Genomic DNA, 26799 nt, shown 5'->3' with positions numbered 1-26799 from the left:
TTCATATTTTCATCACTTTTGTTCAATTCTTAATTCTTTGAAGACTTGGGCTGATAGTAATGACATATTACTTAAGGGTATAGCTACAAAAATATTGGGGTAACTTGAGGAACATGAATAACATGATTTTTTGTTGCTGTGGTACTTGACCCTAGATACAAGATTAAGTTTGTTGAGTGGAGTTTTCAAAAGTTGTTTGAGAAGGAGGATGCTGATTTCTTATGTAGTAAGGTGAAGGAGGTATTCAATTACTTGTTTAACAGTTATAGGATTGCTCTCAATAGTGATCATGCATATACCAATCTGCACAACACAACCAAGATGTAGATATGGATGATAGTGCCTTTGATGATGGTCGCTTTGCGGCAGCATTTGAAAATTATGTACAAGCAAGTGAGAGTGTGATGAACGGATATTTTATACGCTTTTTGACATCATTTTCATAGAGTTTTCATTATATTTTGTTTAAGTTTTATTATGTTTTCATAGGTTTTAGTGAAAAATTTACATTTTTGGATTCTACTTTGAGTTCTGTGTGTTTTATGGTGTTTCAGGTATTTTTTGGCTAAAATTGAGAAGCTTGAGCAAAAGTCTAATTCAGAAGCAGAGAAAGTACTGCAGATGCTATCAGGATCTAACCTCCTTGCATTCGAAGGAGCTTTTCTGGAGCTACGAAGGTCCAAATGGCATGCTCTCAACGGCTATGGAAAGCTAACATCTATGACTTTCCAGAAATATATAATAGTCCATACTTTTCTTTGGAAATGAAGGCCCAAAACTGGCGTTCAACGCCAGCCACCAGCCCTATTCCTGGCATCCAACGCCCACAGGGGAGTAGCGGGCGTCTAACGCCCAGGATGGAGTCCCTAGCCACCATTCAACACCCCTAAGGGATACTAGCTCGTGGAAAATACTCAAGCTCAGCCCAAACACTCACCAAGTGGGCTCCAGAAGTAAATTTTCACACTACAAGACTAGTTTATCTTATTTCTGTAATTCCTAGTTAGCAGATTAGTATCTATATAGAAGAGTTCACCATTGTTAAAGAACTCTTGCCCACTTTCATGTTTACGATTGTATTTTCGAACAGCATGAGTCACTAACCTCCTAAGCTTAGGAGCTCTGCTGAGTTTCATGGATCAATAATATTACTGTTTTCATTTAATATGTCTGATTCTATTCTCTTATGCAATCTCGTTCTTCATCTTATGAATTGAGGGTGACCCGTGACAATCACCGTTGTTCTACATGGGTTCCGTGCGATTCCTGACCCGGATAGCATTGAACTAAAGCTAGAGATTGCATTATGGATTCCAATAGAGCATCTGAGCAGCTTTGAATATGTGACATATAATCCCATTGACTATGGGTGCGTGAGGTTTCTGTGGCGTTAAGGCTAGAGTCATAGAAGCAGTAATTTCTGATCCAGAAGATCTACCTTATCTGTGGCACCTTGAGTAGGATCGTGAAGGGGAGTGGATTGATTAGAGCTTTATCTTCTGCTACAATGAGAAACCTAGAGGTGGCTTGATGAGAGGACATGAGTCATCTCAACGTAGTGGATTGTTGCAATAGAGGAGGTTAACTTGATGAGAGGACATGAGTTAATCACTTACGACTACCATTGAAGGTATCAGAAGGTTATTGAAGAAGACAGTAAGAAAAGTTAATTTGGAAAGACAAAGCATCTTCGAAGCCTCAACCATTCTATCACCATTGAATTATCATCTATCTAGTAACGTTCTATTTATCTATTTTATATGCTTTTCGTGACAAACTATAATTTCTATCTGCCTAACTAAGATCTGCAGGGCATCCACTGCTTGCTCAAACTAACAATCTCTGTGGGATCGATTCTCACTCACCTGAGGTATTACTTGGATGATCCGGGATACTTGCCGGTCTCTCTATGCAAATTCTACGGAGCCAGTTTTGCACACCAAGTTTTTGGTGCTATTGCCATGGATTGTTCGGATTTGACAAACTACCGGATTATCTTGTTGCTTAGATTAGATACTTTTTAATTTTGTTTGAGTCTTTTGTTTCCCTTTTTCGAAAAAAATAAAAAATTTTTCAAAAATCTTTGCTTTTCTTTTTTATCTTTATCTTTTTGTTTGAGTCTTTGTTCTTGTTCTTGTAAAAGTTTCGAACTTTCTTGCTTTCTTTTCAAAAAATTTTCAAAAATAGTGTCTTTTGTTTGAGTCTAGTGTCAATTCTTAAGTTTGGTGTCCCTTGTGTGTACTTTGTTTCCTTTGAATTTTTTAAAATTTTGTTAGTGCTCTTTCTTGGTATTCAAGTTCTTCTTGTTTCTTTTCTCATTTTGATCTTAAAAATTTTAAGTTTGGTGTCTTTTGGTGTTTTTCTTTTTAAGTTTTCGAAAATTTAGAGTCTTAGATCTAAAACTTTTAAGTTTGGTGTCTTTTGGTTGTTTTTCTCTTTCTTCATTAATTCAAAAAATAAAAATAATAATATCTTTTCTATCTTTATTCAAAATATTTTCGAAAATTTCAAAAAAAAAGTTCAAATTTTAATTTCAAAATGATTATCTCTTATCTTAATTTCAAATTTCAAATTTCAAATCTTATCTTTTTAAAATCTTTTAAAATCTTTTCTTTTAATTGTGATTCTATCTTATCTAATCTTTCTTTTAAAATTTAAAATTCAAAACTTTTTTCAAATCTTTATCTTATCTTTTGTTATTTTTCATTAAATTTCAAATCATTATCTTATCTTATCTTAAATTTGAATTTCAAAATCAAATCTTTTCAAAAACCAAATCTTTTTCAAATCTTTATCTTATCTTGTTTCCAATTCAGAATTCAAATTTCAAATTTCAAATTTCAAAATCAAATCTTTTTCAAATGTTCTATCTTATCTTATTTTCAAATCTTTCTTAATTAGTTACTTGTTTTCTCTTTCTTCTTTTTCAAAACTTCCTAACTAATTCCTCTCTCTTTTATTTTCGAAAACTTTTCTTCTCTTTCTCTCTCTTCTTTTTTGAAATTCATCATTCAATTTTCAAATCTTTTTAGTTAATTAGCTTTTATTTTCAATTTCAATTAACAAATAAAAGAAAAACAAAAATATTTTAATTCTAGTTTCTCTTTTCTCTTCTTAATTTTCGAATTCTCTAACCCCTTTTATTCGAATTCTTCTTCCCTTCTCTCTATCTTCATTCTTCTTTCTTCTTCACATCTCACAGAGAGTCCTCTATTCTTTAACATAGAGCTCTCATTCTTCCTCTTTCTTGTTTTCTTTTTCTTGTTTATGAGCAGGAACAGGGATAAAGAACCTCTCTTTGATCCTGATCCTGAACCTGAGAGGACCCTAAGAAGGCGTTTACAACAAGTTAAGGGACAACACTCTGGAAGAGATCTCTCAAAACTTTTCAAACAAGAAACAGAGAATATAGACATGGCAACCGAACAGAACAATGGAGGAGATGCAAGGAAGGTTCTTGGTGACTTCATTGCACCAACTTCTGACCTTTATGGCAGAAGTATCTCTATACCTACCATTAGAGTAAATAACTTTGAGATTAAGCCTCAGTTAGTCTCTCTAATGCAACAGAATTGCAAGTTCCATGGACTTCCACTGGAAGATCCACATCAGTTCTTATTTGAATTCTTGCAAATCTGTGATACTGTTAAGAACAATGGAGTGGATCCTGAGGTCTACAGGCTTATGCTTTTCCCTTTTGCTATTAGAGGCAGTGCTAGGATGTGGTTGAATTCTCAACCTAAGGAAAGCCTAGAATCTTGGAAAAGTTAGTCAATGCTTTCTTGGCCAAGTTCTTTCCACCTCAAAAACTGAGCAAGCTCAGGGTGGAAGTTCAAACCTTCAGACAAAAAGAAGGTGAATCCCTCTATGAAGCTTGGGAAAGATACAAGCAATTGATCAAGAGGTGTCCTCCTGACATGCTCTCAGAATGGTCTATCCTAGGAATCTTCTATGATGGCCTATCTAAGATATCCAAGATGTTCTTGGATCATTCTACTGGTGGATCACTCCACTTGAAGAAAAAGCCTGAAGAGACGCAGTAACTCATTAAAATGGTTGCAAACAACCAATTTATGTACACTTCTGAGAGGAACCATGTGAACAATAGGGTAGCTTAGAAGAAAGGAGTCCTGGAAGTTGACACTTTGAATGCCATATTGGCTCAGAATAAGATATTGACTCAATAAGTCAATATGATCTCTCAGCACGGACTGGAGTGCAAGCTGCAACTAGCAGCACTTAAGACACCTCCTATGATGGAGATGTTTATGATCCAGATCAATCTTCAATGGAAGAAGTAAATTACATGGGAGAACCCTATGGAAACACCTACAACCCTTCATAGAGGAATCATCCTAACCTCTCATGAGAGGATCAACAGAAGCCTTAGCAAGGCTTCAATAATAATCAAGGTGGAAGAACCCAGAATAGGTTCAACAACAGACCATCATTCCCATCTTCTCAGCAGCAGATGAAGACCTCTAAGCAGACCCCTTCTGACTTAGCAATCATAGTCTCTGAACTCTCTAAGACCACGCACAGTTTCATAATAGAAACTAGGTCCTCCATCAGAAATCTGGAGGTACAAGTTGGTCAACTGAGCAAGAGAATCCCTAAAACCCCTCCTAACACTCTTCCTAGTAAAACTTAAGTGAATCCAAGAGAAGAATGTAAGGCCATCACTGTAGAAGCTGAGGCCAAATCTGAAGAGGATGCAATGGAGTTGAATGCCAGTAAGGAAGTCCTTACTGGGCATTCAACACCCATAGAAGCACCATTACTAGCATTGAACGCCAGTAAGGAAGACCTTACTGGGTGTTCACGCCCAAGGAGGCACCATCACTGGCGATAAACGCCAGTAAGGAAGACCTTACTGGGCATTCAACGCCCAACAAGCCACCATCACTGGCATTGAATGCTAGTAAGGAGCACCTTACTGGGCGTTGAACGCAAGTGAAGATATCCATGATGGGCGTTCAACGCCCAAAGAAACACAAGTCCTGGAATTGAATGCCACAATAGAGATAGTTGGCAACCCTCAGCCTACTAAGAACTTCCCAATTAAAGAACTGATAGAACCAAAGGTTCATGAGGGGCCCATTGAAGTTCCCTTGAATGCTTGGTTGAAAATCATAGAATCTACAGAGTATTCCTCCTCTGATGAGGAAGAGGAAACTAGGAAAGAGCAAGTTGCTCGGTACCTAAGAAATCTGATGAAGCTGAATGCCAAGTTGTTTGGCATAGAGCCATTGGAGGAAGAACCTCCAGTGCTCACTGACAAACCCCAATTTGACGGTTTGTTTTGCATTAAATTCAGAGTATTTTGATAACCTTTTGTCACATTTAGCCTAGGAATTAGCATGATTTTGTTATCTCTCCCATATTCGTGCTTAAGTGTAAAAACATGCTTTCTAAGCCTTATTTTGATGAATTCTAGTTCTTCTTTGATTCCATAAGATGCCTTGAGGTGTTTGCTAGTGATTCTAGGATTGAAGTAGGATAGGCATGGATCAAAGGAAGCAAGGAAGGAAGCATACAAGTGGAGAGAAGCATAAAAAGTCAAAGAAGCAAAGTCAGCCATGCACGCGCACGCGCACAAGGCGCTCACGCGCACATTGCAGAATCGACCAGGGACGCGCACGCGTACCATGCGCGCACGCGCCGATGATGGCACATGACCTCATTAATGCAACACGTGCCTGGCGATTTGAGAGGGTTTCTGAACCCATTTTTGGCGCCAAATTGCTAAGGGAAAGGAATAAAAGGATGAAGGATTAAGGGGATCACAACTTTTGATGATTCACTACTATAACATCACTTCCAACTAACTAATCACTTTAGTTTTAGAGAGAGAAGCTCTCACTTCTCTCTAGAATTAGGATTAGGATTAGGTTTAGTTCTTAGGTCTAGATTTAGATTCATGTTCTTCTACTTCTACATCTCAATCCCTTGTAATGACATTGATTCTTCTTCCATTCTTTTATTGCAATTTCCTTCATGTTGTTCTTATACTTTGTTGTAGATCTAGTATTGTTCATCCCATTTTCTTTCAATTCAATAAGAGGTAATTCATAATAAATGTGTCTTCTTTGCTTTTCTATTGTTGATCTCTTACCTTTGTAGTTGTAGATTCCTTTAATTCTTGCAAATAATAATGTTTACTTCTATTGCACTTTATGTGTTTGTTGAAATGTCTCTTTTAGTTTTGGTGTAGATTTTGTTCCTCTTGACCTAGGTAGAGTAATTAGTGATACTTGAGTTATCTAATTCCTTTGTTGATTGATAATTGGAGAGATTGCTAATTGGTTTGGAATGCACTAAAGCTAGTCTTTCCTTGGGAGTTGGCTAGGACTTGTGGCTCAAGTCAATTCATCCACTTGACTTTCCTTTAATTAGTAAGGGTTAACTAAGTGGTAGCAATGAACAATTCTCATCACAAGTGAGAAGGATAACTAGGATAGAACTTCTAGTTCTCACACCTTTCCAAGAGCCTTTTATAGTTGTTAGTTTATTTTCATTGCCATTTACTTTTCATGCTTCTTATCCAAAACCCCAAAATAACTCATAACCAATAACAAGACACTTCATTGTAATTCCTAGGGAGAACGACCCGAGGTCCAATACTTCGGTTTATAAGTTTTAGGGGTTTGTACTAGTGACAAACAACTTTTTGTATGAAAGGATTAGTGATTGGTTTAGAAACTATACTTTACAACGAGATTTCATTAGTGAAATTCTAAACCATCAAAAATCCGATCGTCAAAATGGCGCCGTTGCCGGGGATTTGCAATGGTGTTGTGTTATTGGTTATTGTACATATGTGAATATTGTGAATAGGTTTATCTTTTGTTGTTTCTTAATTTTTGTTAGTTTTATTTTGTTCTCTCATTATGAATTCTCACCACTTTGGCTTTGAGTTTGGTTCTAAGTGTGTTGTAGGAAATGTGGACTTTAATGGCAACATGTACCATAGATGGAACCAACAAAGATGGGAAGAGCCTCAAGGAATTGATCACTCCTATTGGCAACAACCTCCGGATACTTATAGGTATAATTTCCATCCTAATGCATGCCAACTTAGCGGCTATGATGATTCTTTTTGTGACACTCAACAACCACCATCATATGCCTATGAATCTCATCCTCAACATGAACCTCAGCCATTCTCACAAGCCTCTCATCACCAAGCACCACCCTATGATCCATATCCATCATATAACCAATCATCCATACCATATTTTTATGGCCATTATGAGCAAGAACCTTTAGAACCACCACAACCCTATCAAGATTACTACCATGAACTACCTCAACCATCACCATCTCCATACCTTTACCAAGAAGAACCACCTTCCTACCATGAACCCTCTCTCCAAAATAATGAACCTTCCTATTCACCCCAAGCCCCAATAGACGAGCCCCTCATCTTGTTACTTCAAGGACAAGAAGCCATGAAACGGGATACACTTGAGTTTGTGACCAATTTAACCAAGGCGGTGCACACTTTAGCCCACCAATGCTTGAATACTCAAGGTACTTCCATGACCACATGTGGAAAGTCAAAAGAAGAGCAAAGCATGAGGGTGAAATTGGAAAATTCGGTGGAGAAAAAGGAGTCAAATTTTGTATTGGAGCAACTAGAGGAACCTATAATCATTGAAGAAAGGGGAGAAGTGGTTGAAGATCTCGGAGATGTTGAAAGTCCATGGGAATGTAGCATCATGGAGAACTCTTCCAAGAAGCTTGATATTGATGTTGAGGAAGGTGCGCAACCCCCAAGGCATATCGTCGTTGGAGACTTGGAAGAGGCTTATCAAGAGATGGATTCAATCATGGATGAATTTCTCTCTACAATGGAATCCTCTCCCATTGGACAGGGAGTTGAAAGTATAAAAGAGTGTGCACAACCTCCCATACCCTTGGTGAGCAATGAGAAAGAGAGCTACCAAGAGAAAAACGTTGGCATGGTGTATATCGAAATTGAAGAATATGAAGAGGTTGACCAAGAAATGGATTTATTCATCAATGAATTTCTATCCAAAATTGAACCACCTCCCATTAGGCAAGAAATCAAAGTTCTTGAAGACAACACCAAGCTATGTGATAAAAGGGGAAAGGTTGAAATCGAGGAAGCTAGCAAAGAGGTGGAAATACACAAAGAAGAGCACAAGGAAGTAGACCTTGCATTGTCTAAGTGTGGGGAGGTCTCCCTTCCCGAGTCATCATCCAACACAACATTCAAGTGGGTAAAATTCTTATCCATAAGCTTCACTTTCTCGCTTGAATATGGTTTGATTGAAAATAATGGTCAACTTAGAGCTCTTTGTGGAGTTAAAAGTATAAGAGAGTTGTGCAGTGGATGGAAACATCATTCTAAGCTCATGATGGTTGTAAGCTCAACATTCAAGAACAATGGTTGGTGTAGAACGAAATTGCATGGGTCTAGGAAGTTGTTTGGAAGCTTCTTTGAGAATTCTACATGTCAACCACACTTATGTCAACCACCCGGAAAGAAAATGTATGAAGATCGAATCGAAGATGGGTGTGAAGATAAGATATGGGATCCCGGTTCGCTATGTAAAGACCAACTATGGGGACTCCTATCTTGGGTAGAACTTTGCCCAAGTTTGATGAATATGGTTGGAAATTCTGTCAACCAATTGAGGAGCAAAGATCCTTGGAGATTCAAGGATGAGTACAAACATAAGCCACCATGACAATAAGCATCTCAAAATGTCCAACTTAAGGACTTAAACTAAAAGTGCTAGGTGGGAGACACCCCACCATGGTAAACTCTTTCCATTCCCTTTTAAATTTGCCTAATAAGTGATTTGAGTTACCATTGTAGGTGGATGTTTCATACAAATTTGTTTGTACAATTTAATTGTTAGCTTAGTCACATGCATGTTGTGTTTAGTAGTAGATGAATAATATCAAAAATTGCATTTTTGTGAATTGTATGATGGTTGAGTGAATAAGAGTTGTGACACTAAGGGGAGCACTCAGCAAGCTTTTTTGTTGTTCTTCTGAAAAAAAAAAAAAAAAAAGGCGGGGCGCAGACGCGCACTACGTGCGGGCGCGCCGACTGTTAGATCCTGGAAGATCGCGCGGACGCGCACCTGCCGCGTCCGCGCCGTTTTGCTGCTGCAAATGATTGGGCCTAACCCCAGAGAGTTAAGCCATTTCTGGGCTAGCTCTAGGCCCCAGGCCCAACCCCATCTGCGCGAGCGCACGCATCGCGCCAGCGCGCCATTTCACAAATTCGTCAATGTACGCGGACGCGCACTTGCCGCGCGCGCGTCCCTGCGTGGTGCCACCAAACTAGGCCATGGACCAGAGAGTTGGGCGTGCCTCAAGCCCATTCTACGCCTCAGGCCCAATCTCATGTACGCGTGCGCGCATGATACGCGCACGCGCCCCTGCCTAATATGCCACCCCACGTTAACGCGCACTGTACGCTCACGCGTAGATCTCCATTCCCCTCAATGCACGCGGACGCGTACTTGCCGCGTGCGCGCAAATCTAGTGGCGCGACTCCCAGGCCATTCTCCAGAGAGTTAGGCCTGAGTTGGGCCAACTCTAAGCCCCTGGCCCAACTCCATGCACGCGTGCGCGCACGGTACGCGCACGCGTCCTTTCCTATTTCTGCTCATCCCCGCTTAAGCGCGTTGTACGCGCACGCATAGGACCCACGTTTTTTTCAATGGGCGCGGACGCGCAAGGTGCGCGCGCGCGCCAATTCAAAAATGGGGATAACCCTAACTCGCGAAGCACACTGCGCAGTCGCGCACCTCAACCTCATCTTCTTCTTCTCTTCGCCCCAACTGTCATCGCAGCAGCAACACCGGCCGCCGCCGCGCCATCTTCACCGCCGGCGACTCGCCCTCCCTCATCATCACCTTCTCTTCCCCCTCTCACCACCACCCATTCTCTCTCTCTCTCTCACTCCTCTCTTCCTCCTCCCGGCCGAACTCCCACCGCGCCACCGTCTCCGCCTCCGCGCCACCATCACTGCCGTCCTCTCTCTCTCTCGTCCCTTCTCTCTTACTCCTCTGACCGACTCACCCTCTCACCATCGCCGCCCCTCCGCCCTTCAGTTTCTCAAACCACCGTGCCACCGTTCACGGCGGTGCCAGTCTGTCTCCGCTGCCCCTGCCCTATCATAGTCCCCACTGTCCATTTTCAGTTTTTCCCGGCTCCCAGGTTCCTGCTCCATTTCTGTTAATTCTTTTCTATTTTTTCTTTTTTTTATTTGTTCATTCATGTTCGTTCCTAGAATTGCATGTTAGTTAGCTAAAATCAAATGTTGAATGTTAGGATTAGTTAAAAATACTTGCGGTTAGGTAGCTAGGACTGGATAGAGGATTCTAGGCCTGATAAGTGCTCCGTATGTGCTTACTTGCTGTTTGTCTGTTTGAATGTTGTATGCTGATTTTGGACTGCTTTTTATGCACTTCTTGTTGCCTGAATGCTGTACCACTGCTGCTGTGCTTAATTGATGCTGCTTTCTTACTGTTTGTGCTATTCTGCTATCCGGGAACGTCCAATTTTAAGCCGGAATGCTGCCCGATTTTCAAGGAAATTAGTTTCATTTTGATCTTTATTTCAGTTTTGGGCAAATTTCCGTTTCCTTTTTGACTTCCCGGATTTGCACAATCATCGTGAACATGAACCGCAATTTCTCGTTCAATTGAGCCTATATATCATCATATCACTAATCCACTTTTCTAACTCACTAATTTCTTTCACCATTTTACTTACACTCACTTTTAACCCTCTTTAACAATTCTTTCATGAATATGATGATATTAGTGCCTTTTGCATATGAGGTGTTATCTTTAATGAGGATTACGGTTTTGGTTCATTCACCTATGCTTACTTGTTCACTTTTACATATTCAGTGCAACATCATGATTGCTCTTTGATAATGGTATCCTGAACATGTCTTCTTTGTTACATGCTAAATGTTTTATATATTCTATCACATTTTTTTTCAGGATGTCGGATAAAGGCAAAGCCATAGCCACCGCCTCTAAAAAGAGAAAACACTCTACCCCCTCCATTCCTTCCATCTACAAGAACTATGCTAGGAATCCATTGCAGGACGAGGATAAAGAGAATTAGCAGTTGCCTTCTACCAATCCTGGCAAATTCCCCAATCTCTACTGTGAGCTTCGGTTCTCTAGATATCGAACCACGAAGCTAAATATTGAGAAGAAGTTGCTCCTACCTAATGATGTGAGACGGCGCATTAATGGTCGGATCCTTGAGTTAGGTATTGACTTTGTTGACCGGGATTTGGGTGACATTAATATATCTTGGGTGAAGGAATTCTACTGCAACTTCTTCCGTCCGACCTTGGATTCAGTTCAGCTGAGGGGTAGAGAGATTATGCTCACCGAGGCCGCCATTGGGGAGGCATTACATTGCCGATACATTCCGCATGACCAGTGTGCCCATCATCAGGCTGAGATAGCCATCCATACCATGACTTTTGATTATGAGGCGCTTCGGCGCGTGATTGGGATACCGGAGGCTTCATGGGTTATGGATGCGGGCAACACCAAGCCAAAGGGGATGTTATTCACTCATTTGACTAGGGAGGCCAAGACTTGGCAGATGATCTTCACCCACTACGTCCTGCCTACCACCCACTTTTCTGAGGTCCCCATGGAGATGCTTCTGCTGATCGGGTGTGTTATGGAGGGGAAGGATGTCTCCTTCCCTAGACTTATCCGACAGTGCATGTGGCGGGCGCATATTCGTGGCCTACTTCCGTTTCCTACATTGGTCACGAGTATGGCGGCCTTAGCTGATGTCCCGTGGTCAGATGATGATGTGCGACCACCACCAGCTGATGCAGATGACAGGGAGATTACTATCCCCTGGGGTGTTTGGGTGCACGAGAAGCCACCTGCTAGCCGCCGCTCTCGGGCTAGGGCTGTCATAGGGACACCTTCACCACCAGCCCCTGCAGCTGGCCCATCATCTTCTACAGCCGCAGCTCCTCCACCATCTACAGACCCTCCAGCAGCACCTGAGCCTACCTATCTCCTGGTCCAGCGTCTCTTCCGGTTCTTAGAGCGAGAGCGACACCATGTCAGACGCCGTTTGGATCGGATGGACCAGGCACTTATCTCTCTAGGCGCTGAGCTACCTCCGCTTCCCGATTCTCCGGCCTCCGATGAGCAGGATCATCAGGAGGAGGACGCGGAGGCACCAGCTCAGCAGGATGCCCCTGACACTACAGCGCCAGCACACATGGAGGCACCACCTCAGACACAGGAGACTCAGCCGGTCCCACAGCCACAGTCAGAGCCAGAGCCTATCGTTGTACCTCCCACTGATCCTCCGGTTTAGCATCGAGGACGATGCTTAATTTTAAGTGTGGGGAGGGCACCGGTAGCATTATTTGGGAACCGGTGAACTTTTCGGCCTAGTTATCTCATTTTGCACATTTTTGTATATATTTTGATGCATTTCTAGTTTGCTTTGGATACTTTTATTGCTTATTTTGGATTTTAGATATTTTGATGCTTTTGGATATTTTTAGATATTTTGGATGATAGATTCTGTATTTTAGTTGGATTTTTATTTATACATTTTTGCATATCTTCTTTTATATATTCTTCCTTTTAGTCTGTGGTTGTGATTAGAAATCATATTTTAAGTGAAACTTAGTCACCCTTTTTGCATAAGAAATTGGTTTTGAGTGAAAAAGAAAAGGGTAAACTAAGGAAAATTTTTGGAAAATTTTTGAATTTTTCAATCACAACAATGCTTAGTCAAACATTGAGATTTTTCAAGAAGTTTAAATATAGGGCATCAACCTAATTGATTGAAAAGGAATTTTTGAAACTTGCTTGAATTTCATACCTTGTGAAGCATGTATTGAATTGAGAACACAAGCTTGTGAGACTTGAGCCTATTGATGTGGTTACATTTTATACCCACTTATTTTCCATTCTTGTGTGAAACTGTTCTCTTTCCATGATTGTGATCCTTGATTTGCTTGATTCTATATATCCATTTATTTTCTTGTGTTTGTGCATTTATATGATTGAGGCCATTCTTTCATTAGCCACTTGCCTAAATAGCCAACCTTTTACTCTCCATTGTTAGCCAATTTTGAGCCTATGCTTAACCAACTCATTCTTATTTTAGCTCATTACAAGCCCAAGGCGGAAAACCAATGAAAAGTCCTTGTTTGGATCTTTGATTAGCCTAGGCTAGTGAGAGTGTGTATTATTCAAGTTGGTGAGGCTTGGGAACATTGGATGGGATAAAAAGGGGCAACACACTTTTATGTTTAGGAATTGGGCACATATTCACGTATTGATCAAATGTAGAGACCTTATGCATTGATGTTCTTGTATTTAGTTTGAAAGAAGAGAAAAAAAAAGAAAAAAATGCATATAAAGGAAAGAAAAAAATGATGAAAAGAAAAATAAAATGAGAAAAAAAAAAAGGGAAAAGCAATAAAGGGGACAAAATGCCCCAAGGTGAAGCCCAATAAGAATCAATGCATAAGTGTTGTGAAATGAAAAGAAAATGCGTGAGTATGTAAGAAAAAGTGAAAAATGGGTAGTTAGAATAGCTCGCATTTGTATAGGTCATTAAATAGGTTAAGTGGGAAAGTCTATGCTAACCAAAGATTCAAATCCTAGTCCACTTGACCATAAATGATCCTACCTTGACCCTAACCCCATTACAACCTAAATGAAAGACCTCATGATGAATGTATGCATACATTGAATAAGTGTTGATTGTTAGAAGAAAATCAAATTTTGGAAAACATGATTAGAAGAGAATTGAGTGAAATAACCCTTAAACACTTGAGTGAATAGAGCGGATACACATCCGGTGAGGGTTCAAAAGTTCAATCACATGTGTTAACCCATATTATCTATATTCTTGCAAGTTTAAACTCCTTTTTGACAATTCAATACAATTGTGGTTTGGACTTAGTCCCTATTGCCTAGCTCTTGTGCTTACACATGCCCTCTTGGGAATTGATTAGTTTGAACTAAGCATTTCCAATTGCTTTAGATAGTTGCATTTAGATAGGACTCATATAGTTTAGTTGCATTCAATAAATGTCATAACCCTTAGTTCCTTCTTATTTTAGCATGAGGACATGCTAAGGCTTAAGTGTGGGGAGGTTGACAAACCCCAATTTGACGGTTTGTTTTGCATTGAATTCAGAGTATTTTGATAACCTTTTGTCACATTTAGCCTAGGAATTAGCATGATTTTGTTATCTCTCCCATATTCGTGCTTAAGTGTAAAAACATGCTTTCTAAGCCTTATTTTGATGAATTCTAGTTCTTCTTTGATTCCATAAGATGCCTTGAGGTGTTTGCTAGTGATTCCAGGATTGAAGTAGGATAGGCATGGATCAAAGGAAGCAAGGAAGGAAGCATACAAGTGGAGAGAAGCATAAAAAGTCAAAGAAGCAAAGTCAGCCATGCACGCGCACGCGCACAAGGCGCTCACGCGCACATTGCAGAATCGACCAGGGACGCGCACGCATACCATGCGCGCACGCGCCGATGATGGCACATGACCTCATTAATGCAACACGTGCCTGGCGATTTGAGAGGGTTTCTGAACCCATTTTTGGCGCCAAATTGCTAAGGGAAAGGAATAAAAGGATGAAGGATTAAGGGGATCACAACTTTTGATGATTCACTACTATAACATCACTTCCAACTAACTAATCACTTTAGTTTTAGAGAGAGAAGCTCTCACTTCTCTCTAGAATTAGGATTAGGATTAGGTTTAGTTCTTAGGTCTAGATTTAGATTCATGTTCTTCTACTTCTACATCTCAATCCCTTGTAATGACATTGATTCTTCTTCCATTCTTTTATTGCAATTTCCTTCATGTTGTTCTTATACTTTGTTGTAGATCTAGTATTGTTCATCCCATTTTCTTTCAATTCAATAAGAGGTAATTCATAATAAATGTGTCTTCTTTGCTTTTCTATTGTTGATCTCTTACCTTTGTAGTTGTAGATTCCTTTAATTCTTGCAAATAATAATGTTTACTTCTATTGCACTTTATGTGTTTGTTGAAATGTCTCTTTTAGTTTTGGTGTAGATTTTGTTCCTCTTGACCTAGGTAAAGTAATTAGTGATACTTGAGTTATCTAATTCCTTTGTTGATTGATAATTGGAGAGATTGCTAATTGGTTTGGAATGCACTAAAGCTAGTCTTTCCTTGGGAGTTGGCTAGGACTTGTGGCTCAAGTCAATTCATCCACTTGACTTTCCTTTAATTAGTAAGGGTTAACTAAGTGGTAGCAATGAACAATTCTCATCACAAGTGAGAAGGATAACTAGGATAGAACTTCTAGTTCTCACACCTTTCCAAGAGCCTTTTATAGTTGTTAGTTTATTTTCATTGCCATTTACTTTTCATGCTTCTTATCCAAAACCCCAAAATAACTCATAACCAATAACAAGACACTTCATTGTAATTCCTAGGGAGAACGACCCGAGGTCCAATACTTCGGTTTATAAGTTTTAGGGGTTTGTACTAGTGACAAACAACCTTTTGTATGAAAGGATTAGTGATTGGTTTAGAAACTATACTTTACAACGAGATTTCATTAGTGAAATTCTAAACCATCAAAAATCCGATCGTCACTCACCAAGGAACTCAATGCCTTGGTTCAGCAGAAACTACCTCAGAAGTTTTCGGATCCCAGACACTTCCTGATTCCCTGCACCATAGGCACCATTACCTTTGACAAGGCTCTGTGTGACCTAGAGTCAAGCATAAACCTTATGCCACTCTCTGTATTAGAGAAGTTGGAAATCTTTGAGGTACAAGCTATAAGAATCTCACTAGAGATGGCAGACAAGTCAATGAAAAAGGCTTATGGTCGTGTAGATAATGTCTTAGTAAAGGTTGAGAACCTTTACATCCTTGCAAATTTCATAATCTTGGATACTGGGGAGGAAGAGGATGAATCCATCATCCTTGGAAGATCCTTCCTAGCCACTACCAATGTCATCATTGATGTAGGAAAGGGAGAGTTGATTCTACAGTTATGGGAGGACTACATCTTGTTCAGGATACCTAACCCTAACTCTCCCTCTGACAACAGAGAAATAGTTGTGCAATACTTAGTGTTCCAACCCTCTCTCTCAGTGCAAAGTTATACAGATCCCCCAGACACCAATTCTAAGTTCGGTGTTGGGCAGCCATTATCAAGCACTGAGAACAAAGGTACTAAGAAGAAAGTACCTAAAGGCTAGAGGGATAAGAAAATCTCTACTGAAGGCCTCTCACCTGGCATGAGAGTCGTCTTTACAGACAATCTAGTCATTCCACACACTGTGAACAGGATCTTGTCTCTGGAACATGTGGAACTTATCCATGAGAGCACAGGTAAGAAGTTCACTGTAAGCGGTAAAATTCTGAGCCCCTATCCATCTCCGTAAGGAGCTAACTGTCAAGCTAGTGATGTTAAAGAAGCGCTTGTTGGGAGGCAACCCATCAATAATTAATGTTTTCCTATTTTTCTTTAAGTTTATTTAAGTTATTTCAGTTTAATTTTCATATTTGTTTAAGTTTGTGATCATGTGCAATAGTTAGAACAGAAATAGAAACAGTCAAAGCTGGAAATAAAACACCTTGGAGCAGAGACCTTGTTGGCGTTGAACGCCAGCTAGGGAGCACATTGCTGGCATTGAACACCATGCAGGGAGCCTGAAGCTGGCGTTGAACGCCAGTCAAGGGGGTAGAACCTGGGCGTTCAACACCCCAACAGAGGCACAAACCTGATGCCAAGCTTTAGCAGATCATTACATACAAAAGCTAAATTGCTGAGAAAGACAAAGAAGCTCTTCTCTAATGTAGTTGAAACCTCGGTCCAAAAGACTTAGACATGGCTTTACAGCCAGCCAGACTTCAACAAATCATCATGAAACTCTAGAATTCATTCATAAAAATTCTGAAGCCATAGAATAATTTCTTTATTTCATAGAAATATTTTTTTTTTTGAAAATTTTTTCGAAAATAGAAATAAAAAAATAAAAATAAAAAGCTTAAAAATAAAATTACCTAATCTGAGCAACAAGATGAACCATCAGTTGTCCAAACTCGAACAATCCCCGGTAACGGCGCCAAAAACTTGGTGCACGAAATCGTGACCGTTCATTCTTTGGTAACAGCGCCAAAAACTTGGAGACGCACGTTCATAATCTTAGTTCTTTGTCACAACTTCTCACAACTAACCAGCAAGTGCACTGGGTCGTCCAAGTAATAAACCTTACGTGAGTAAGGGTCGATCCCACAGAGATTGTTGGCTTGAAGCAAGCTATGGTCACCTTGTAAATCTCAGTTAGGCGGATTCAAATGGTTATAGAGTTTTAATAATTAAAAGATAAATAAAACGTCAAATAAAGATAGAGATACTTATGTAACTCATTGATGAGAATTTCAGATAAGCGTATGGAGATGCTTTTGTTCCTTCTGAATCTTTGCTTTCCTATTGTCTTCATCCAATCCTTCATACTCCTTTCTATGGCAAGCTATATGTTGGGCATCACCGTTGTCAATGGCTACTTCCCGTCCTCTTAGTGAAAATGGTCCAAGATGCACTGTCACCGCACGGCTAATCATCTGTCGGTTCTCGATCATACTGGAATAGGATTCAGTAATCCTTTTGCGTCTGTCACTATGCCCAGCACTCGCGAGTTTGAAGCTCGTCACAGCCATCCCTTTTCGGATCCTACTCGGAATACCACAGACAAGGTTTAGACTTTCCGGATCTCAAGAATGGCCGCCAATAGTTCTAGCCTATACTACGAAGACTATGATCTCACGATCAGAAGGCTAAGAGATACATATTCAAGCTTGTTTACATGTAGAACGGAAGTGTTTCTCAGGCACGCGTTCATAAGTGAGAATGATTATGAGCGTCACATAATCCTCACATTCATCATGTTCTTGTGTGCGAATGAATATCTTAGAGAAGAAATAGGCTTGAATTGAATAGAAAAACAGTAGTACTTTGCATTAATTCATGAGGAACAGCAGAGCTCCACACCTTAATCTATGGTGTGTAGAAACTCTACCGTTGAAAATACATAAGAACAAAGTCCAGGCATGGCCGAATGCCCAGCCTTCATGATCTAAGAACTAAATGTCCAGAGATGTAAAAAATGATCCAAAGATGTAAATACAATAGTAAAAAGTCCTATTTATACTAAACTACTTACTAGGGTTTACAAAAATGAGTAAATGATGCAAAAATCCACTTTTGGGACCCACTTGGTGTGTGCTTGGGCTAAGCATTGAAGCTTTCATGTGTAGAGGTCTTCCTTGGAGTTGAACGCCAGTTTGTAACCTGTTTCTGGCGTTTAACTCTGCTTTGCAACCTGTTTCTGGCGTTTAACTCTAGAATAGGGCAGAGAATTGGCGTCGAACGCCAGTTTGCATCATCTAAACTCGCGTAAAGTATGGACTATTACATATTTCTAGAAAGCCCTGGATGTCTACTTTTCCAAGACAATTGAGAGCGCGCCATTTGGACTTCTGTAGCTCCAGAAAATCCACTTTGAGTGCAGGGAGGTCAGAATCCAACAGCATCTGCAGTCCTTCTTCAGCCTCTGAATCTGATTTTTGCTCAAGTCCCTCAATTTCAGCTAGAAATTACCTGAAATCACAGAAAAACACACAAACTCATAGTAAAGTCCAGAAATGTGATTTTTATTTAAAAACTAATAAAAATATACTAAAAACTAATCAAATCATACTGAAAACTATGTAAAAACAATGCCAAAAAGCATATAAATTATCCGCTCATCAGAAGGCCTTTAAGAAGGCAAGGAAGGCTGCTGCTGCTAAAAACATGTCGGCCAAGGTGGCAGGAGAGGGATCTTCTCAGGTTCAGGTGAAGCCACCCGTGCCGAGTTCACCCGGGCCAAAGAGGGTGATCCCCACTCCCCGGGTTCGTCTGGCTGACCCTCCACAAACTTCAGCTGCTGCTTCTGGCGCTCCTCCTCTGAAAAAGCAAAAAACATCTTAGCCCTTTAACCTTGATGCCCCTAACTTTGATGCCGTCGAGTTTGTCGACCAGCAGATTGCCCCCTATGGAGGTCTTCCAATGGATGATGTGTCCATTCTTCATCACCTAGAGTTCATAACCAGAAGTAGTGTGAAGATGGCTCATATGGGTGCGGCTCTTTTTCGAACTGCTCAGGGTATCCCGGTTCATGCTACAAAATCTTTCATGATGGAGGCTAAGTCGGAGTTTGATAGAATAAGGGGTTTGAAGGAGGAGCTGGAGGTAAAGTTGGCGAAGATGGAGAAAGAATTAGAGGGTGAAAAGGCTAGTTTTGTGGCCTTGGCGGCTTTTGTGAATTTTGGCTGAAGACACAGTGTTGAGGCACAAGGATAGCTATGTTTTGGCCTATAGAGAAGTGGTGCGTCTAAGGAGTGAGTTGGAGACTGTCCGGGATGATTATACCGAGCTCCAGGGTCACCTTGTGGGCAGCGTGACTGCTGCTTATGAGAACTTAAGGGAGCAGGTTCGGGTTCTGGCACCCAAGCTCGACCTTACTCTCTTTAGTCTTGACAATGTTGTGAGGGACGGTAAGATTGTCCCTGACAACCCTGATGATGATGATGTTGAACCTCCTCCTGCGCCTGCTGCCAAGGCTTCTGTCGTGCCGACTCCTTCAGCTCCTTCAGCCGGAATTGAGTCAGAACCTGACTGTCAAATCTTGAACCGGGAGGATGGACAGTGGATTTTGTGCCCCTCCAGACTCGTCCTCCTTCACACCATGTTGATGCAGCTTCTGGGAAACCTCTGGATCCTCTTTATTTATTCTTGGTATATTTGCGTATGGCCCTGTTTGCAGGCTTTTGAACTTTATATTTTTGTAAATGGTCTTTTGATGACTGTTGACACTCTTTTAGTTGCTTGTTTAGAAACTTATTATTTGAAAAACAAGAAATAGCTTCCAAGTTCTTGGGGCTGACTTAGGTAGCCTCTTTGAGCTTGTTCTTATTATAACTTCATGCCTTTAATATCATGTCGGTCTTTATCTACCTCGGTACCCATTTTAGGTTTTTGGTAGTGCAGGAGCCTTGTTGCCCGACCTCTTTGGATTGCCCTTGTATTTCCTGCTTTGATTCCTTTGAGGCTTCTGAAGTTATTTCTAGTAATCCTGTTTTGTTTGGGCCCTTTATGAGGTCTCTGCCAAGTATTACTTTTTATAACTTTAGCATTTTATGGAGACCAACTTCGTCATGTCGGGTCTTTCTAAGTTATTTTGTAATCCTCTTTCTTGGACCTTGTTCAAGTCTCTTTCAGGGATTACTTTTATAACTTTTATGTTTTGGGCCGACTTCGTCACGTCGGGCTCTTCTAAGTTATTTTGTAATCCACTTTTTTGGACCCTGTTCGAGTCTCTTTCAGGGATTACTTTTATAACTTTTATGTTTTGGGCTGACTTCGCCACGTCGGGCCCTTCTAAGTTATTTTTGTAATCCACTTTTTTGGACCCTGCTCGAGTCTCTTTCAGGGATTACTTTTATAACTTTTATGTTTTGGGCCGACTTCGCCACGTCGGGCCCTTCTAAGTTATTTTTGTAATCCACTTTTTTGGACCCTGCTCGAGTCTCTTTCAGGGATTACTTTTATAACTTTTATGTTTTAGGCCGACTTCGCCACGTCGGGCCCTTCTAAGTTATTTTTGTAATCCTCTTTCTTGGACCTTGTTCAAGTCTCTTTCAGGGATTACTTTTATAACTTTTACGCTTTGTAGGAGACCGACTTCGTCATGTCGATCTCTTCTAAGTTATTTTTGTAATCCTCTTTCTTGGACCTTGTTCAGGTCTCTTTCAGGGATTACTTTCATAACTTTTACGCTTTGTAGGAGACCGACTTTGTCATGTCGATCTCTTCTAAGTTATTTTTGTAATCCTCTTTCTTGGACCTTGTTCAGGTCTCTTTCAGGAATTACTTTCATAACTTTTACGCTTTGTAGGAGACCGACTTCGTCATGTCGATCTCTTCTAAGTTATAGCAATCCTCTTTTATAGGGTTGGCCAGACCTCTTTCCAGGGACTTACTTATAACTTTGGTTACTTCTTGATGTCGGCTAGTCTTTAAGTTATTATTTAGCAATCCATTTTATTAAGACCTCGTCAGGTCTTTTCTCTGGATCACTTTCGATAACTTCTTGCATTATTCTGTTTTCATTTTTGCCGATTTGTAGAAATTGGGTTCAATCCTCGTTTGGTCGACCTTTTGATGAATTTGGTTTTTGATGAGCGGATAATTTATACGCTTTTTGACATTGTTTTTAGTATGTTTTTAGTAGGATCTAGTTACTTTTAGGGATGTTTTTAATAGATTTTGTGTTAAATTCACATTTCTGGACTTTACTATGAGTTTGTGTGTTTTTCTGTGATTTCAGGTATTTTCTGACTGAAATTGAGGGACTTGAGCAGAAATCAGATTCAGAGGTTGAAAAAGGACTGCTGATGCTGTTGGATTCTGACCTCCCTGCACTCAAAGTGGATTTTCTGGAGCTACAGAACTCGAAATGGCGCGCTTCCAATTGCGTTGGAAAGTAGACATCCAGGGCTTTCCAGAAATATATAATAGTCCATACTTTGGCCAAGAATTGACGACGTAAATTGGCGTTCAACGCCAGCTTTCTACCCAAATCTGGCGTCCAGCGCCAGAAAAGGATCCAAAACCAGAGTTGAACGCCCAAACTGGCACAAAAACTGGCGTTCAACTCCACAAATGGCCTCTGCACGTGCAACACTTAAGCTCAGCCCAAACACACACCAAGTGGGCCCCGGAAGTGGATTTATACATCAAATACTTACTCATGTAAACCCTAGTAGCTAGTTTATTATAAATAGGACCTCTTACTATTGTATTAGGCATCTTGGGATTACCTTATGATCCTTTGATCACGTTTTAGGGGGCTGGCCATCTCGACCATGCCTGGACCTTCACTTATGTATTTTTAATGGTAGAGTTTCTACACTCCATAGATTAAGGTGTGGAGCTCTGCTGTTCCTCAAAGATTAATGCAAAGTACTACTGTTTTCTATTCAATTCTTCTTGTTTCGCTTCTAAGATATCCATTCGCACCCAAGAACGTGATGAAGGTGATGATTATGTGTGACGCTCATCATCCTTCTCCCTTATGAACGCGTGCCTGACAAACACTTCTGTTCTACATGAATTAAGCTAGAATGAGTATCTCTTAGATCTCCTAACCAGAATCTTCGTGGCGTAAGCTAGAATGATGGCGGCATTCAAGAGAATCCGGAAGGTCTAAACCTTGTCTGTGGTATTCTGAGTAGGATTCAATGATTGAATGACTGTGACGAGCTTCAAACTCGCGAGTGCTGGGCGTTAGTGACAGACGCAAAAGGAGGGTGAATCCTATTCCAGCATGATCGAGAACCGATAGATGAATAGCCGTGCCGTGACAGGGTGCGTGAGCATATTATTCACTAAGAGGAGGGGATGTAGCCACTGACAACGGTGATGCCCTTGCATAAAGCCAGCCATGGAAAGGAGTAAGACTGATTGGATGAAGATAGCAGGAAAGCAGAGGTTCAGAGGAACGAAAGCATCTCCATTCGCTTATCTGAAATTCCTACCAATGATTTACATAAGTATCTCTATCCCTATTCTATTATTTATTATTCGAAAACACCATTACCAATTTATATCTGCCTAACTGAGATTTGCAAGGTGACCATAGCTTGCTTCATACCAACAATCTCCGTGGGATTCGACCCTTACTCACGTAAGGTATTACTTGGACGACCCAGTACACTTGCTGGTTAGTTGTATCGAAGTTGTGACAATCATGAATTAAGATCAGAGCACCAAGCTTTGGAGCCATTACCAGGATTTGTTCGAGCCTGGAGATCACAATTTCGTGCACCAAGTTTTTTGGCGCCGTTGCCGGGGATTGTTTGAGTTTGGACAACTGACGGTTCATCGTGTTGCTCAGATTAGGTAATTTTCTTTTTGTTTTGTTTTCAAAAATTTTTTCAAAAATCTTTCAAAAATTTTTCTTTTGTTTTCGAAAAAAAAAATGTTTTCAAAAATAAATTATTCTATGGCTTCAGAATTTTTAAGAATGAATTCTAGTGTTTCATGAAGCATGTTGAAGCCTGGCTGGCTGTAAAGCCATGTCTCAATTCTTGTACTCAAGAGAAGAGCTTCTTTATCTTTCTTAGCCAATTGGCTGTTGAATGTAAGGAATGTCAGGCGTGTCATGTCTGAGTTACATACTAAAGCTTGGCTGGCTATTAAGTCATGCCTGACCCTTTGATTGGAGCTTTAGAGCATAAGATTCCTGGAATTCATATTAAAAATTTTGGAATTCCTTTTTTTTTCTTTTTCAAAAGAATTTTTCAAAAAATATAAAATAAAAATCTAAAAAAAAATTAGAAAATCATAAAAATCAAAAATATTTTTGTATTTCTTGTTTGAGTCTTGAGTCATATCATAAGTTTGGTGTCACTTGCATATGCATCTTGCATTTTTCGAAAATTTCATGCATTCATAGTGTTCTTCATGATCTTCAAGTTGTTCTTGGTAAGTCCTCTTGTTTGATCTTGATGATTTTTTGTTTTGTGTCTTTTCATGTTTATCATATGCATTCTTGAATTCTTAGTGTCTAAGCATTAAAGAATTCTAAGTTTGGTGTCTTGCATGTTTTCTTTGCATTAAAAATTTTTCAAAAATATGTTCTTGATGTTCATCATATTCTTCATAGTGTTCTTGGTGTTCATCTTGACATTCATAGCATTCATGCATGCATTCATTGTTTTGATCTAAAAATTTCATGCATTGCATCATTTTTCTTGTTTTTCCCTTGCATCATAAAAATTCAAAAAAAAATCAAAAAAATATCTTTCCCTTTTTCTCTCATCAAATTCGAAAATTTGGATTGACTTTTTCAAAAATTTTTAAAATCAAGTTGTTTCTTAAGAGTCAAATCAAATTTTCAATTTGAAAATCTTATCTTTTTCAAAATCTTTTTCAAAAATCAAATCTTTTTCAAAATTATTAGTTATTTCCGAAAATTCCAAAAATATTTTTCAAAAATCTTTTTCTTATTTTTATATAAAATTTTCGAAAATAACTAATCAATTAATGTTTTGATTCAAAAATTTCAAGTTTGTTACTTGCTTGTTAAGAAAGATTCAAACTTTGAGTTCTAGAATCATATCTTGTGATTTCTTGTGAATCAAGTCATTAATTGTGATTTTAAAAATCAAATCTTTTTCAAAAACTAATTTCTATCATATCTTTTCAAAAATATCTTCTTATCTTATCTTTTTCAAAAATTTGATTTCAAAATATCTTTTCTAACTTCCTAACTTCTTATCTTTTCAAAATTTGTTTCAACTAACTAACTAACTTTTTGTTTGTTTCTTAACTTTTTCAAAACTACCTAACTAACTCTCTCTCTCTAATTTTCGAAAATATCTTCCCTCTTTTTCAAAAATTTCTTTTTAATTAACTAATTAATTTTATTTTTTATTTTTGATTTCAAAAATTTTCGAAAATTACTAACATTTTTCAAAAACCATTTTCGAAAATCACTAACTCTTTTTCAAAAATATTTTCAAAAAATTCTCTCTCTCCCATCTTATTCTATTTATTCATTCATATCCTAACATCTCATCTCGCATCTCAACCCTCCTCACAGATGTGTTTCTTCCATTACATTACATTCTTTGTCTCCCCCTCTTTTCTTCCACTCACAAAGGGATCCCTATACTGTGGTATAAAGGACCCATATTATTATTATTATTTTTGTGCGCCCTCTTCTTTGTCATATGAGCAGGAGCAAGGACAAGAACATTCTTGTTGAAGCAGATCCATAACCTGAAAGGACTCTGAAAAAAAAAATTGAGAGAAGCTAAATTACAACAATCCAGAGATACCCTTTCAGAAATTTTTGAACAGGAAAAGGATATGGCAGCCGAAAATAATAATAATGCAAGGAGGATGCTTGGTGACTTTACTGCACCTAATTCCAATTTACATGGAAGAAGCATCTCCATTCCTGCCATTGGAGCAAACAATTTTGAGCTGAAACCTCAATTAGTTTCTCTGATGCAGCAGAACTGCAAGTTTCATGGACTTCCATCTGAATATCCTTTTCAGTTCTTAACTGAGTTCTTGCAGATATGTGATACTGTTAAGACTAATGGAGTAAATCCTGAAGTCTACAGGCTCATGCTTTTCCCTTTTGCTGTAAGAGACAGAGCTAGATTATGGTTGGATTCTCAACCCAAAGACAGCCTGAACTCTTGGGATACGCTGGTCACGGCTTTCTTAGCCAAGTACTTTCCTCCTCAAAAGCTGAGCAAGCTTAGAGCTGATGTTCAAACCTTCAGACAGAAAGAAGGTGAATCCCTCTATGAAGCTTGGGAAAGATACAAACAGTTGACCAAAAAGTGTCCTTCTGACATGCTTTCAGAATGGACCATCCTGGATATATTCTATGATGGTTTATCTGAGCTATCAAAGATGTCACTGGACACTTCTGCAGGTGGATCCATTCACCTAAAGAAAACGCCTGCAGAAGCTCAAGAACTCATTGACATGGTTGCTAATAACCAGTTCATGTACACTTCTGAAAGGAATCCTGTGAGTAATGGGACGCCTATGAAGAAGGGAGTTCTTGAAGTTGATACTCTGAATGCCATATTGGCTCAGAATAAAATATTGACTCAGCAAGTCAATATGATTTCTCAGAGTCTGCATGGAATGCAAGCTGCATCCAACAGTACTCAAGAGGCTTCTTATGAAGAAGAAGCTTATGATCCTGAGAACCCTGCAATAGTAGAGGTGAATTATTTAGGTGAACCTTATGGAAACACCTATAACTCATCATGGAAAAATCATCCAAATCTCTCATGGAAGGATCAAAAGCCTCAACAAGGCTTTAATAATGGTGGAAGAAACAGGTTTAGCAATAGCAAGCCTTTCCCATCATCAACTCAGCAACAGACAGAGAACTCTGAACAAAATGCTTCTAATTTAGCAAATCTAGTCTCTGATCTATCTAAGGCCACTGTAAGTTTCATGAATGAAACAAGGTCTTCCATTAGAAATCTGGAAGCACAAGTGGGCCAGCTGAGTAAAAGGATCACTGAAATCCCTCCTAGTACTCTCCCAAGCAATACAGAAGAGAATCCAAAAGGAGAGTGCAAGGCCATTGACATAAGCGCCATGGCCGAACCTGTGAGGAGAGGAGAGGACGTGAATCCCAAGGAGGAAGACCTCCTGGGATGTCCAGTGATCAATAAGGAGCTTCCCTCTGAGGAACCAAAGGACTCTGAGGCTCATCTAGAGACCATAGAGATTCCATTGAACCTCCTTATGCCCTTCATGAGCTCTGATGAGTATTCCTCTTCTGAAGAGAATGAGGATGTTACTGAAGAGCAAACTGCCAAGTTTCTTGGTGCAATCATGAAGCTGAATGCCAAATTATTTGGCATTGATGCTTGGGAAGTTGAACCTCCCTTGTTCATCAATGAACTAAGTGATCTGGATCAACTGACATTGCCTCAGAAGAGACAGGATCCTGGAAAGTTCATAATACCTTGTACCATAGGCACCATGATCTTTAAGGCTCTGTGTGACCTTGGTTCAGGAATAAACCTCATGCCCCTCTCTGTAATAGAGAAACTGGGAATCTATGGGGTGCAAGCTGCTAAAATCTCATTAGAGATGGCAGACAGCTCAAGAAAACAGGCTTATGGACAAGTAGAGGACGT

General features: G+C 39.7%; 2 non-coding genes across 2 annotated transcripts; both read right to left on the bottom strand.

Moving 5' to 3' along the window:
* Nucleotides 1-3815: 3815 nt before the first annotated feature.
* LOC112774964 (small nucleolar RNA R71) lies at nucleotides 3816-3919 on the bottom strand. The gene has a single exon (XR_003189417.1). It is a non-coding gene; the product is annotated as a small nucleolar RNA R71 (small nucleolar RNA).
* Nucleotides 3920-25384: 21465 nt separating this feature from the next.
* On the bottom strand, nucleotides 25385-25492 carry LOC112773654 (small nucleolar RNA R71). The gene has a single exon (XR_003188193.1). It is a non-coding gene; the product is annotated as a small nucleolar RNA R71 (small nucleolar RNA).
* Nucleotides 25493-26799: the final 1307 nt, after the last annotated feature.

This window comes from Arachis hypogaea, chromosome 18, assembly GCF_003086295.3.
Source record: "Arachis hypogaea cultivar Tifrunner chromosome 18, arahy.Tifrunner.gnm2.J5K5, whole genome shotgun sequence".
Classification (NCBI taxonomy): domain Eukaryota; kingdom Viridiplantae; phylum Streptophyta; class Magnoliopsida; order Fabales; family Fabaceae; genus Arachis; species Arachis hypogaea.
This window is presented reverse-complemented; position numbering and strand designations above follow the sequence as displayed.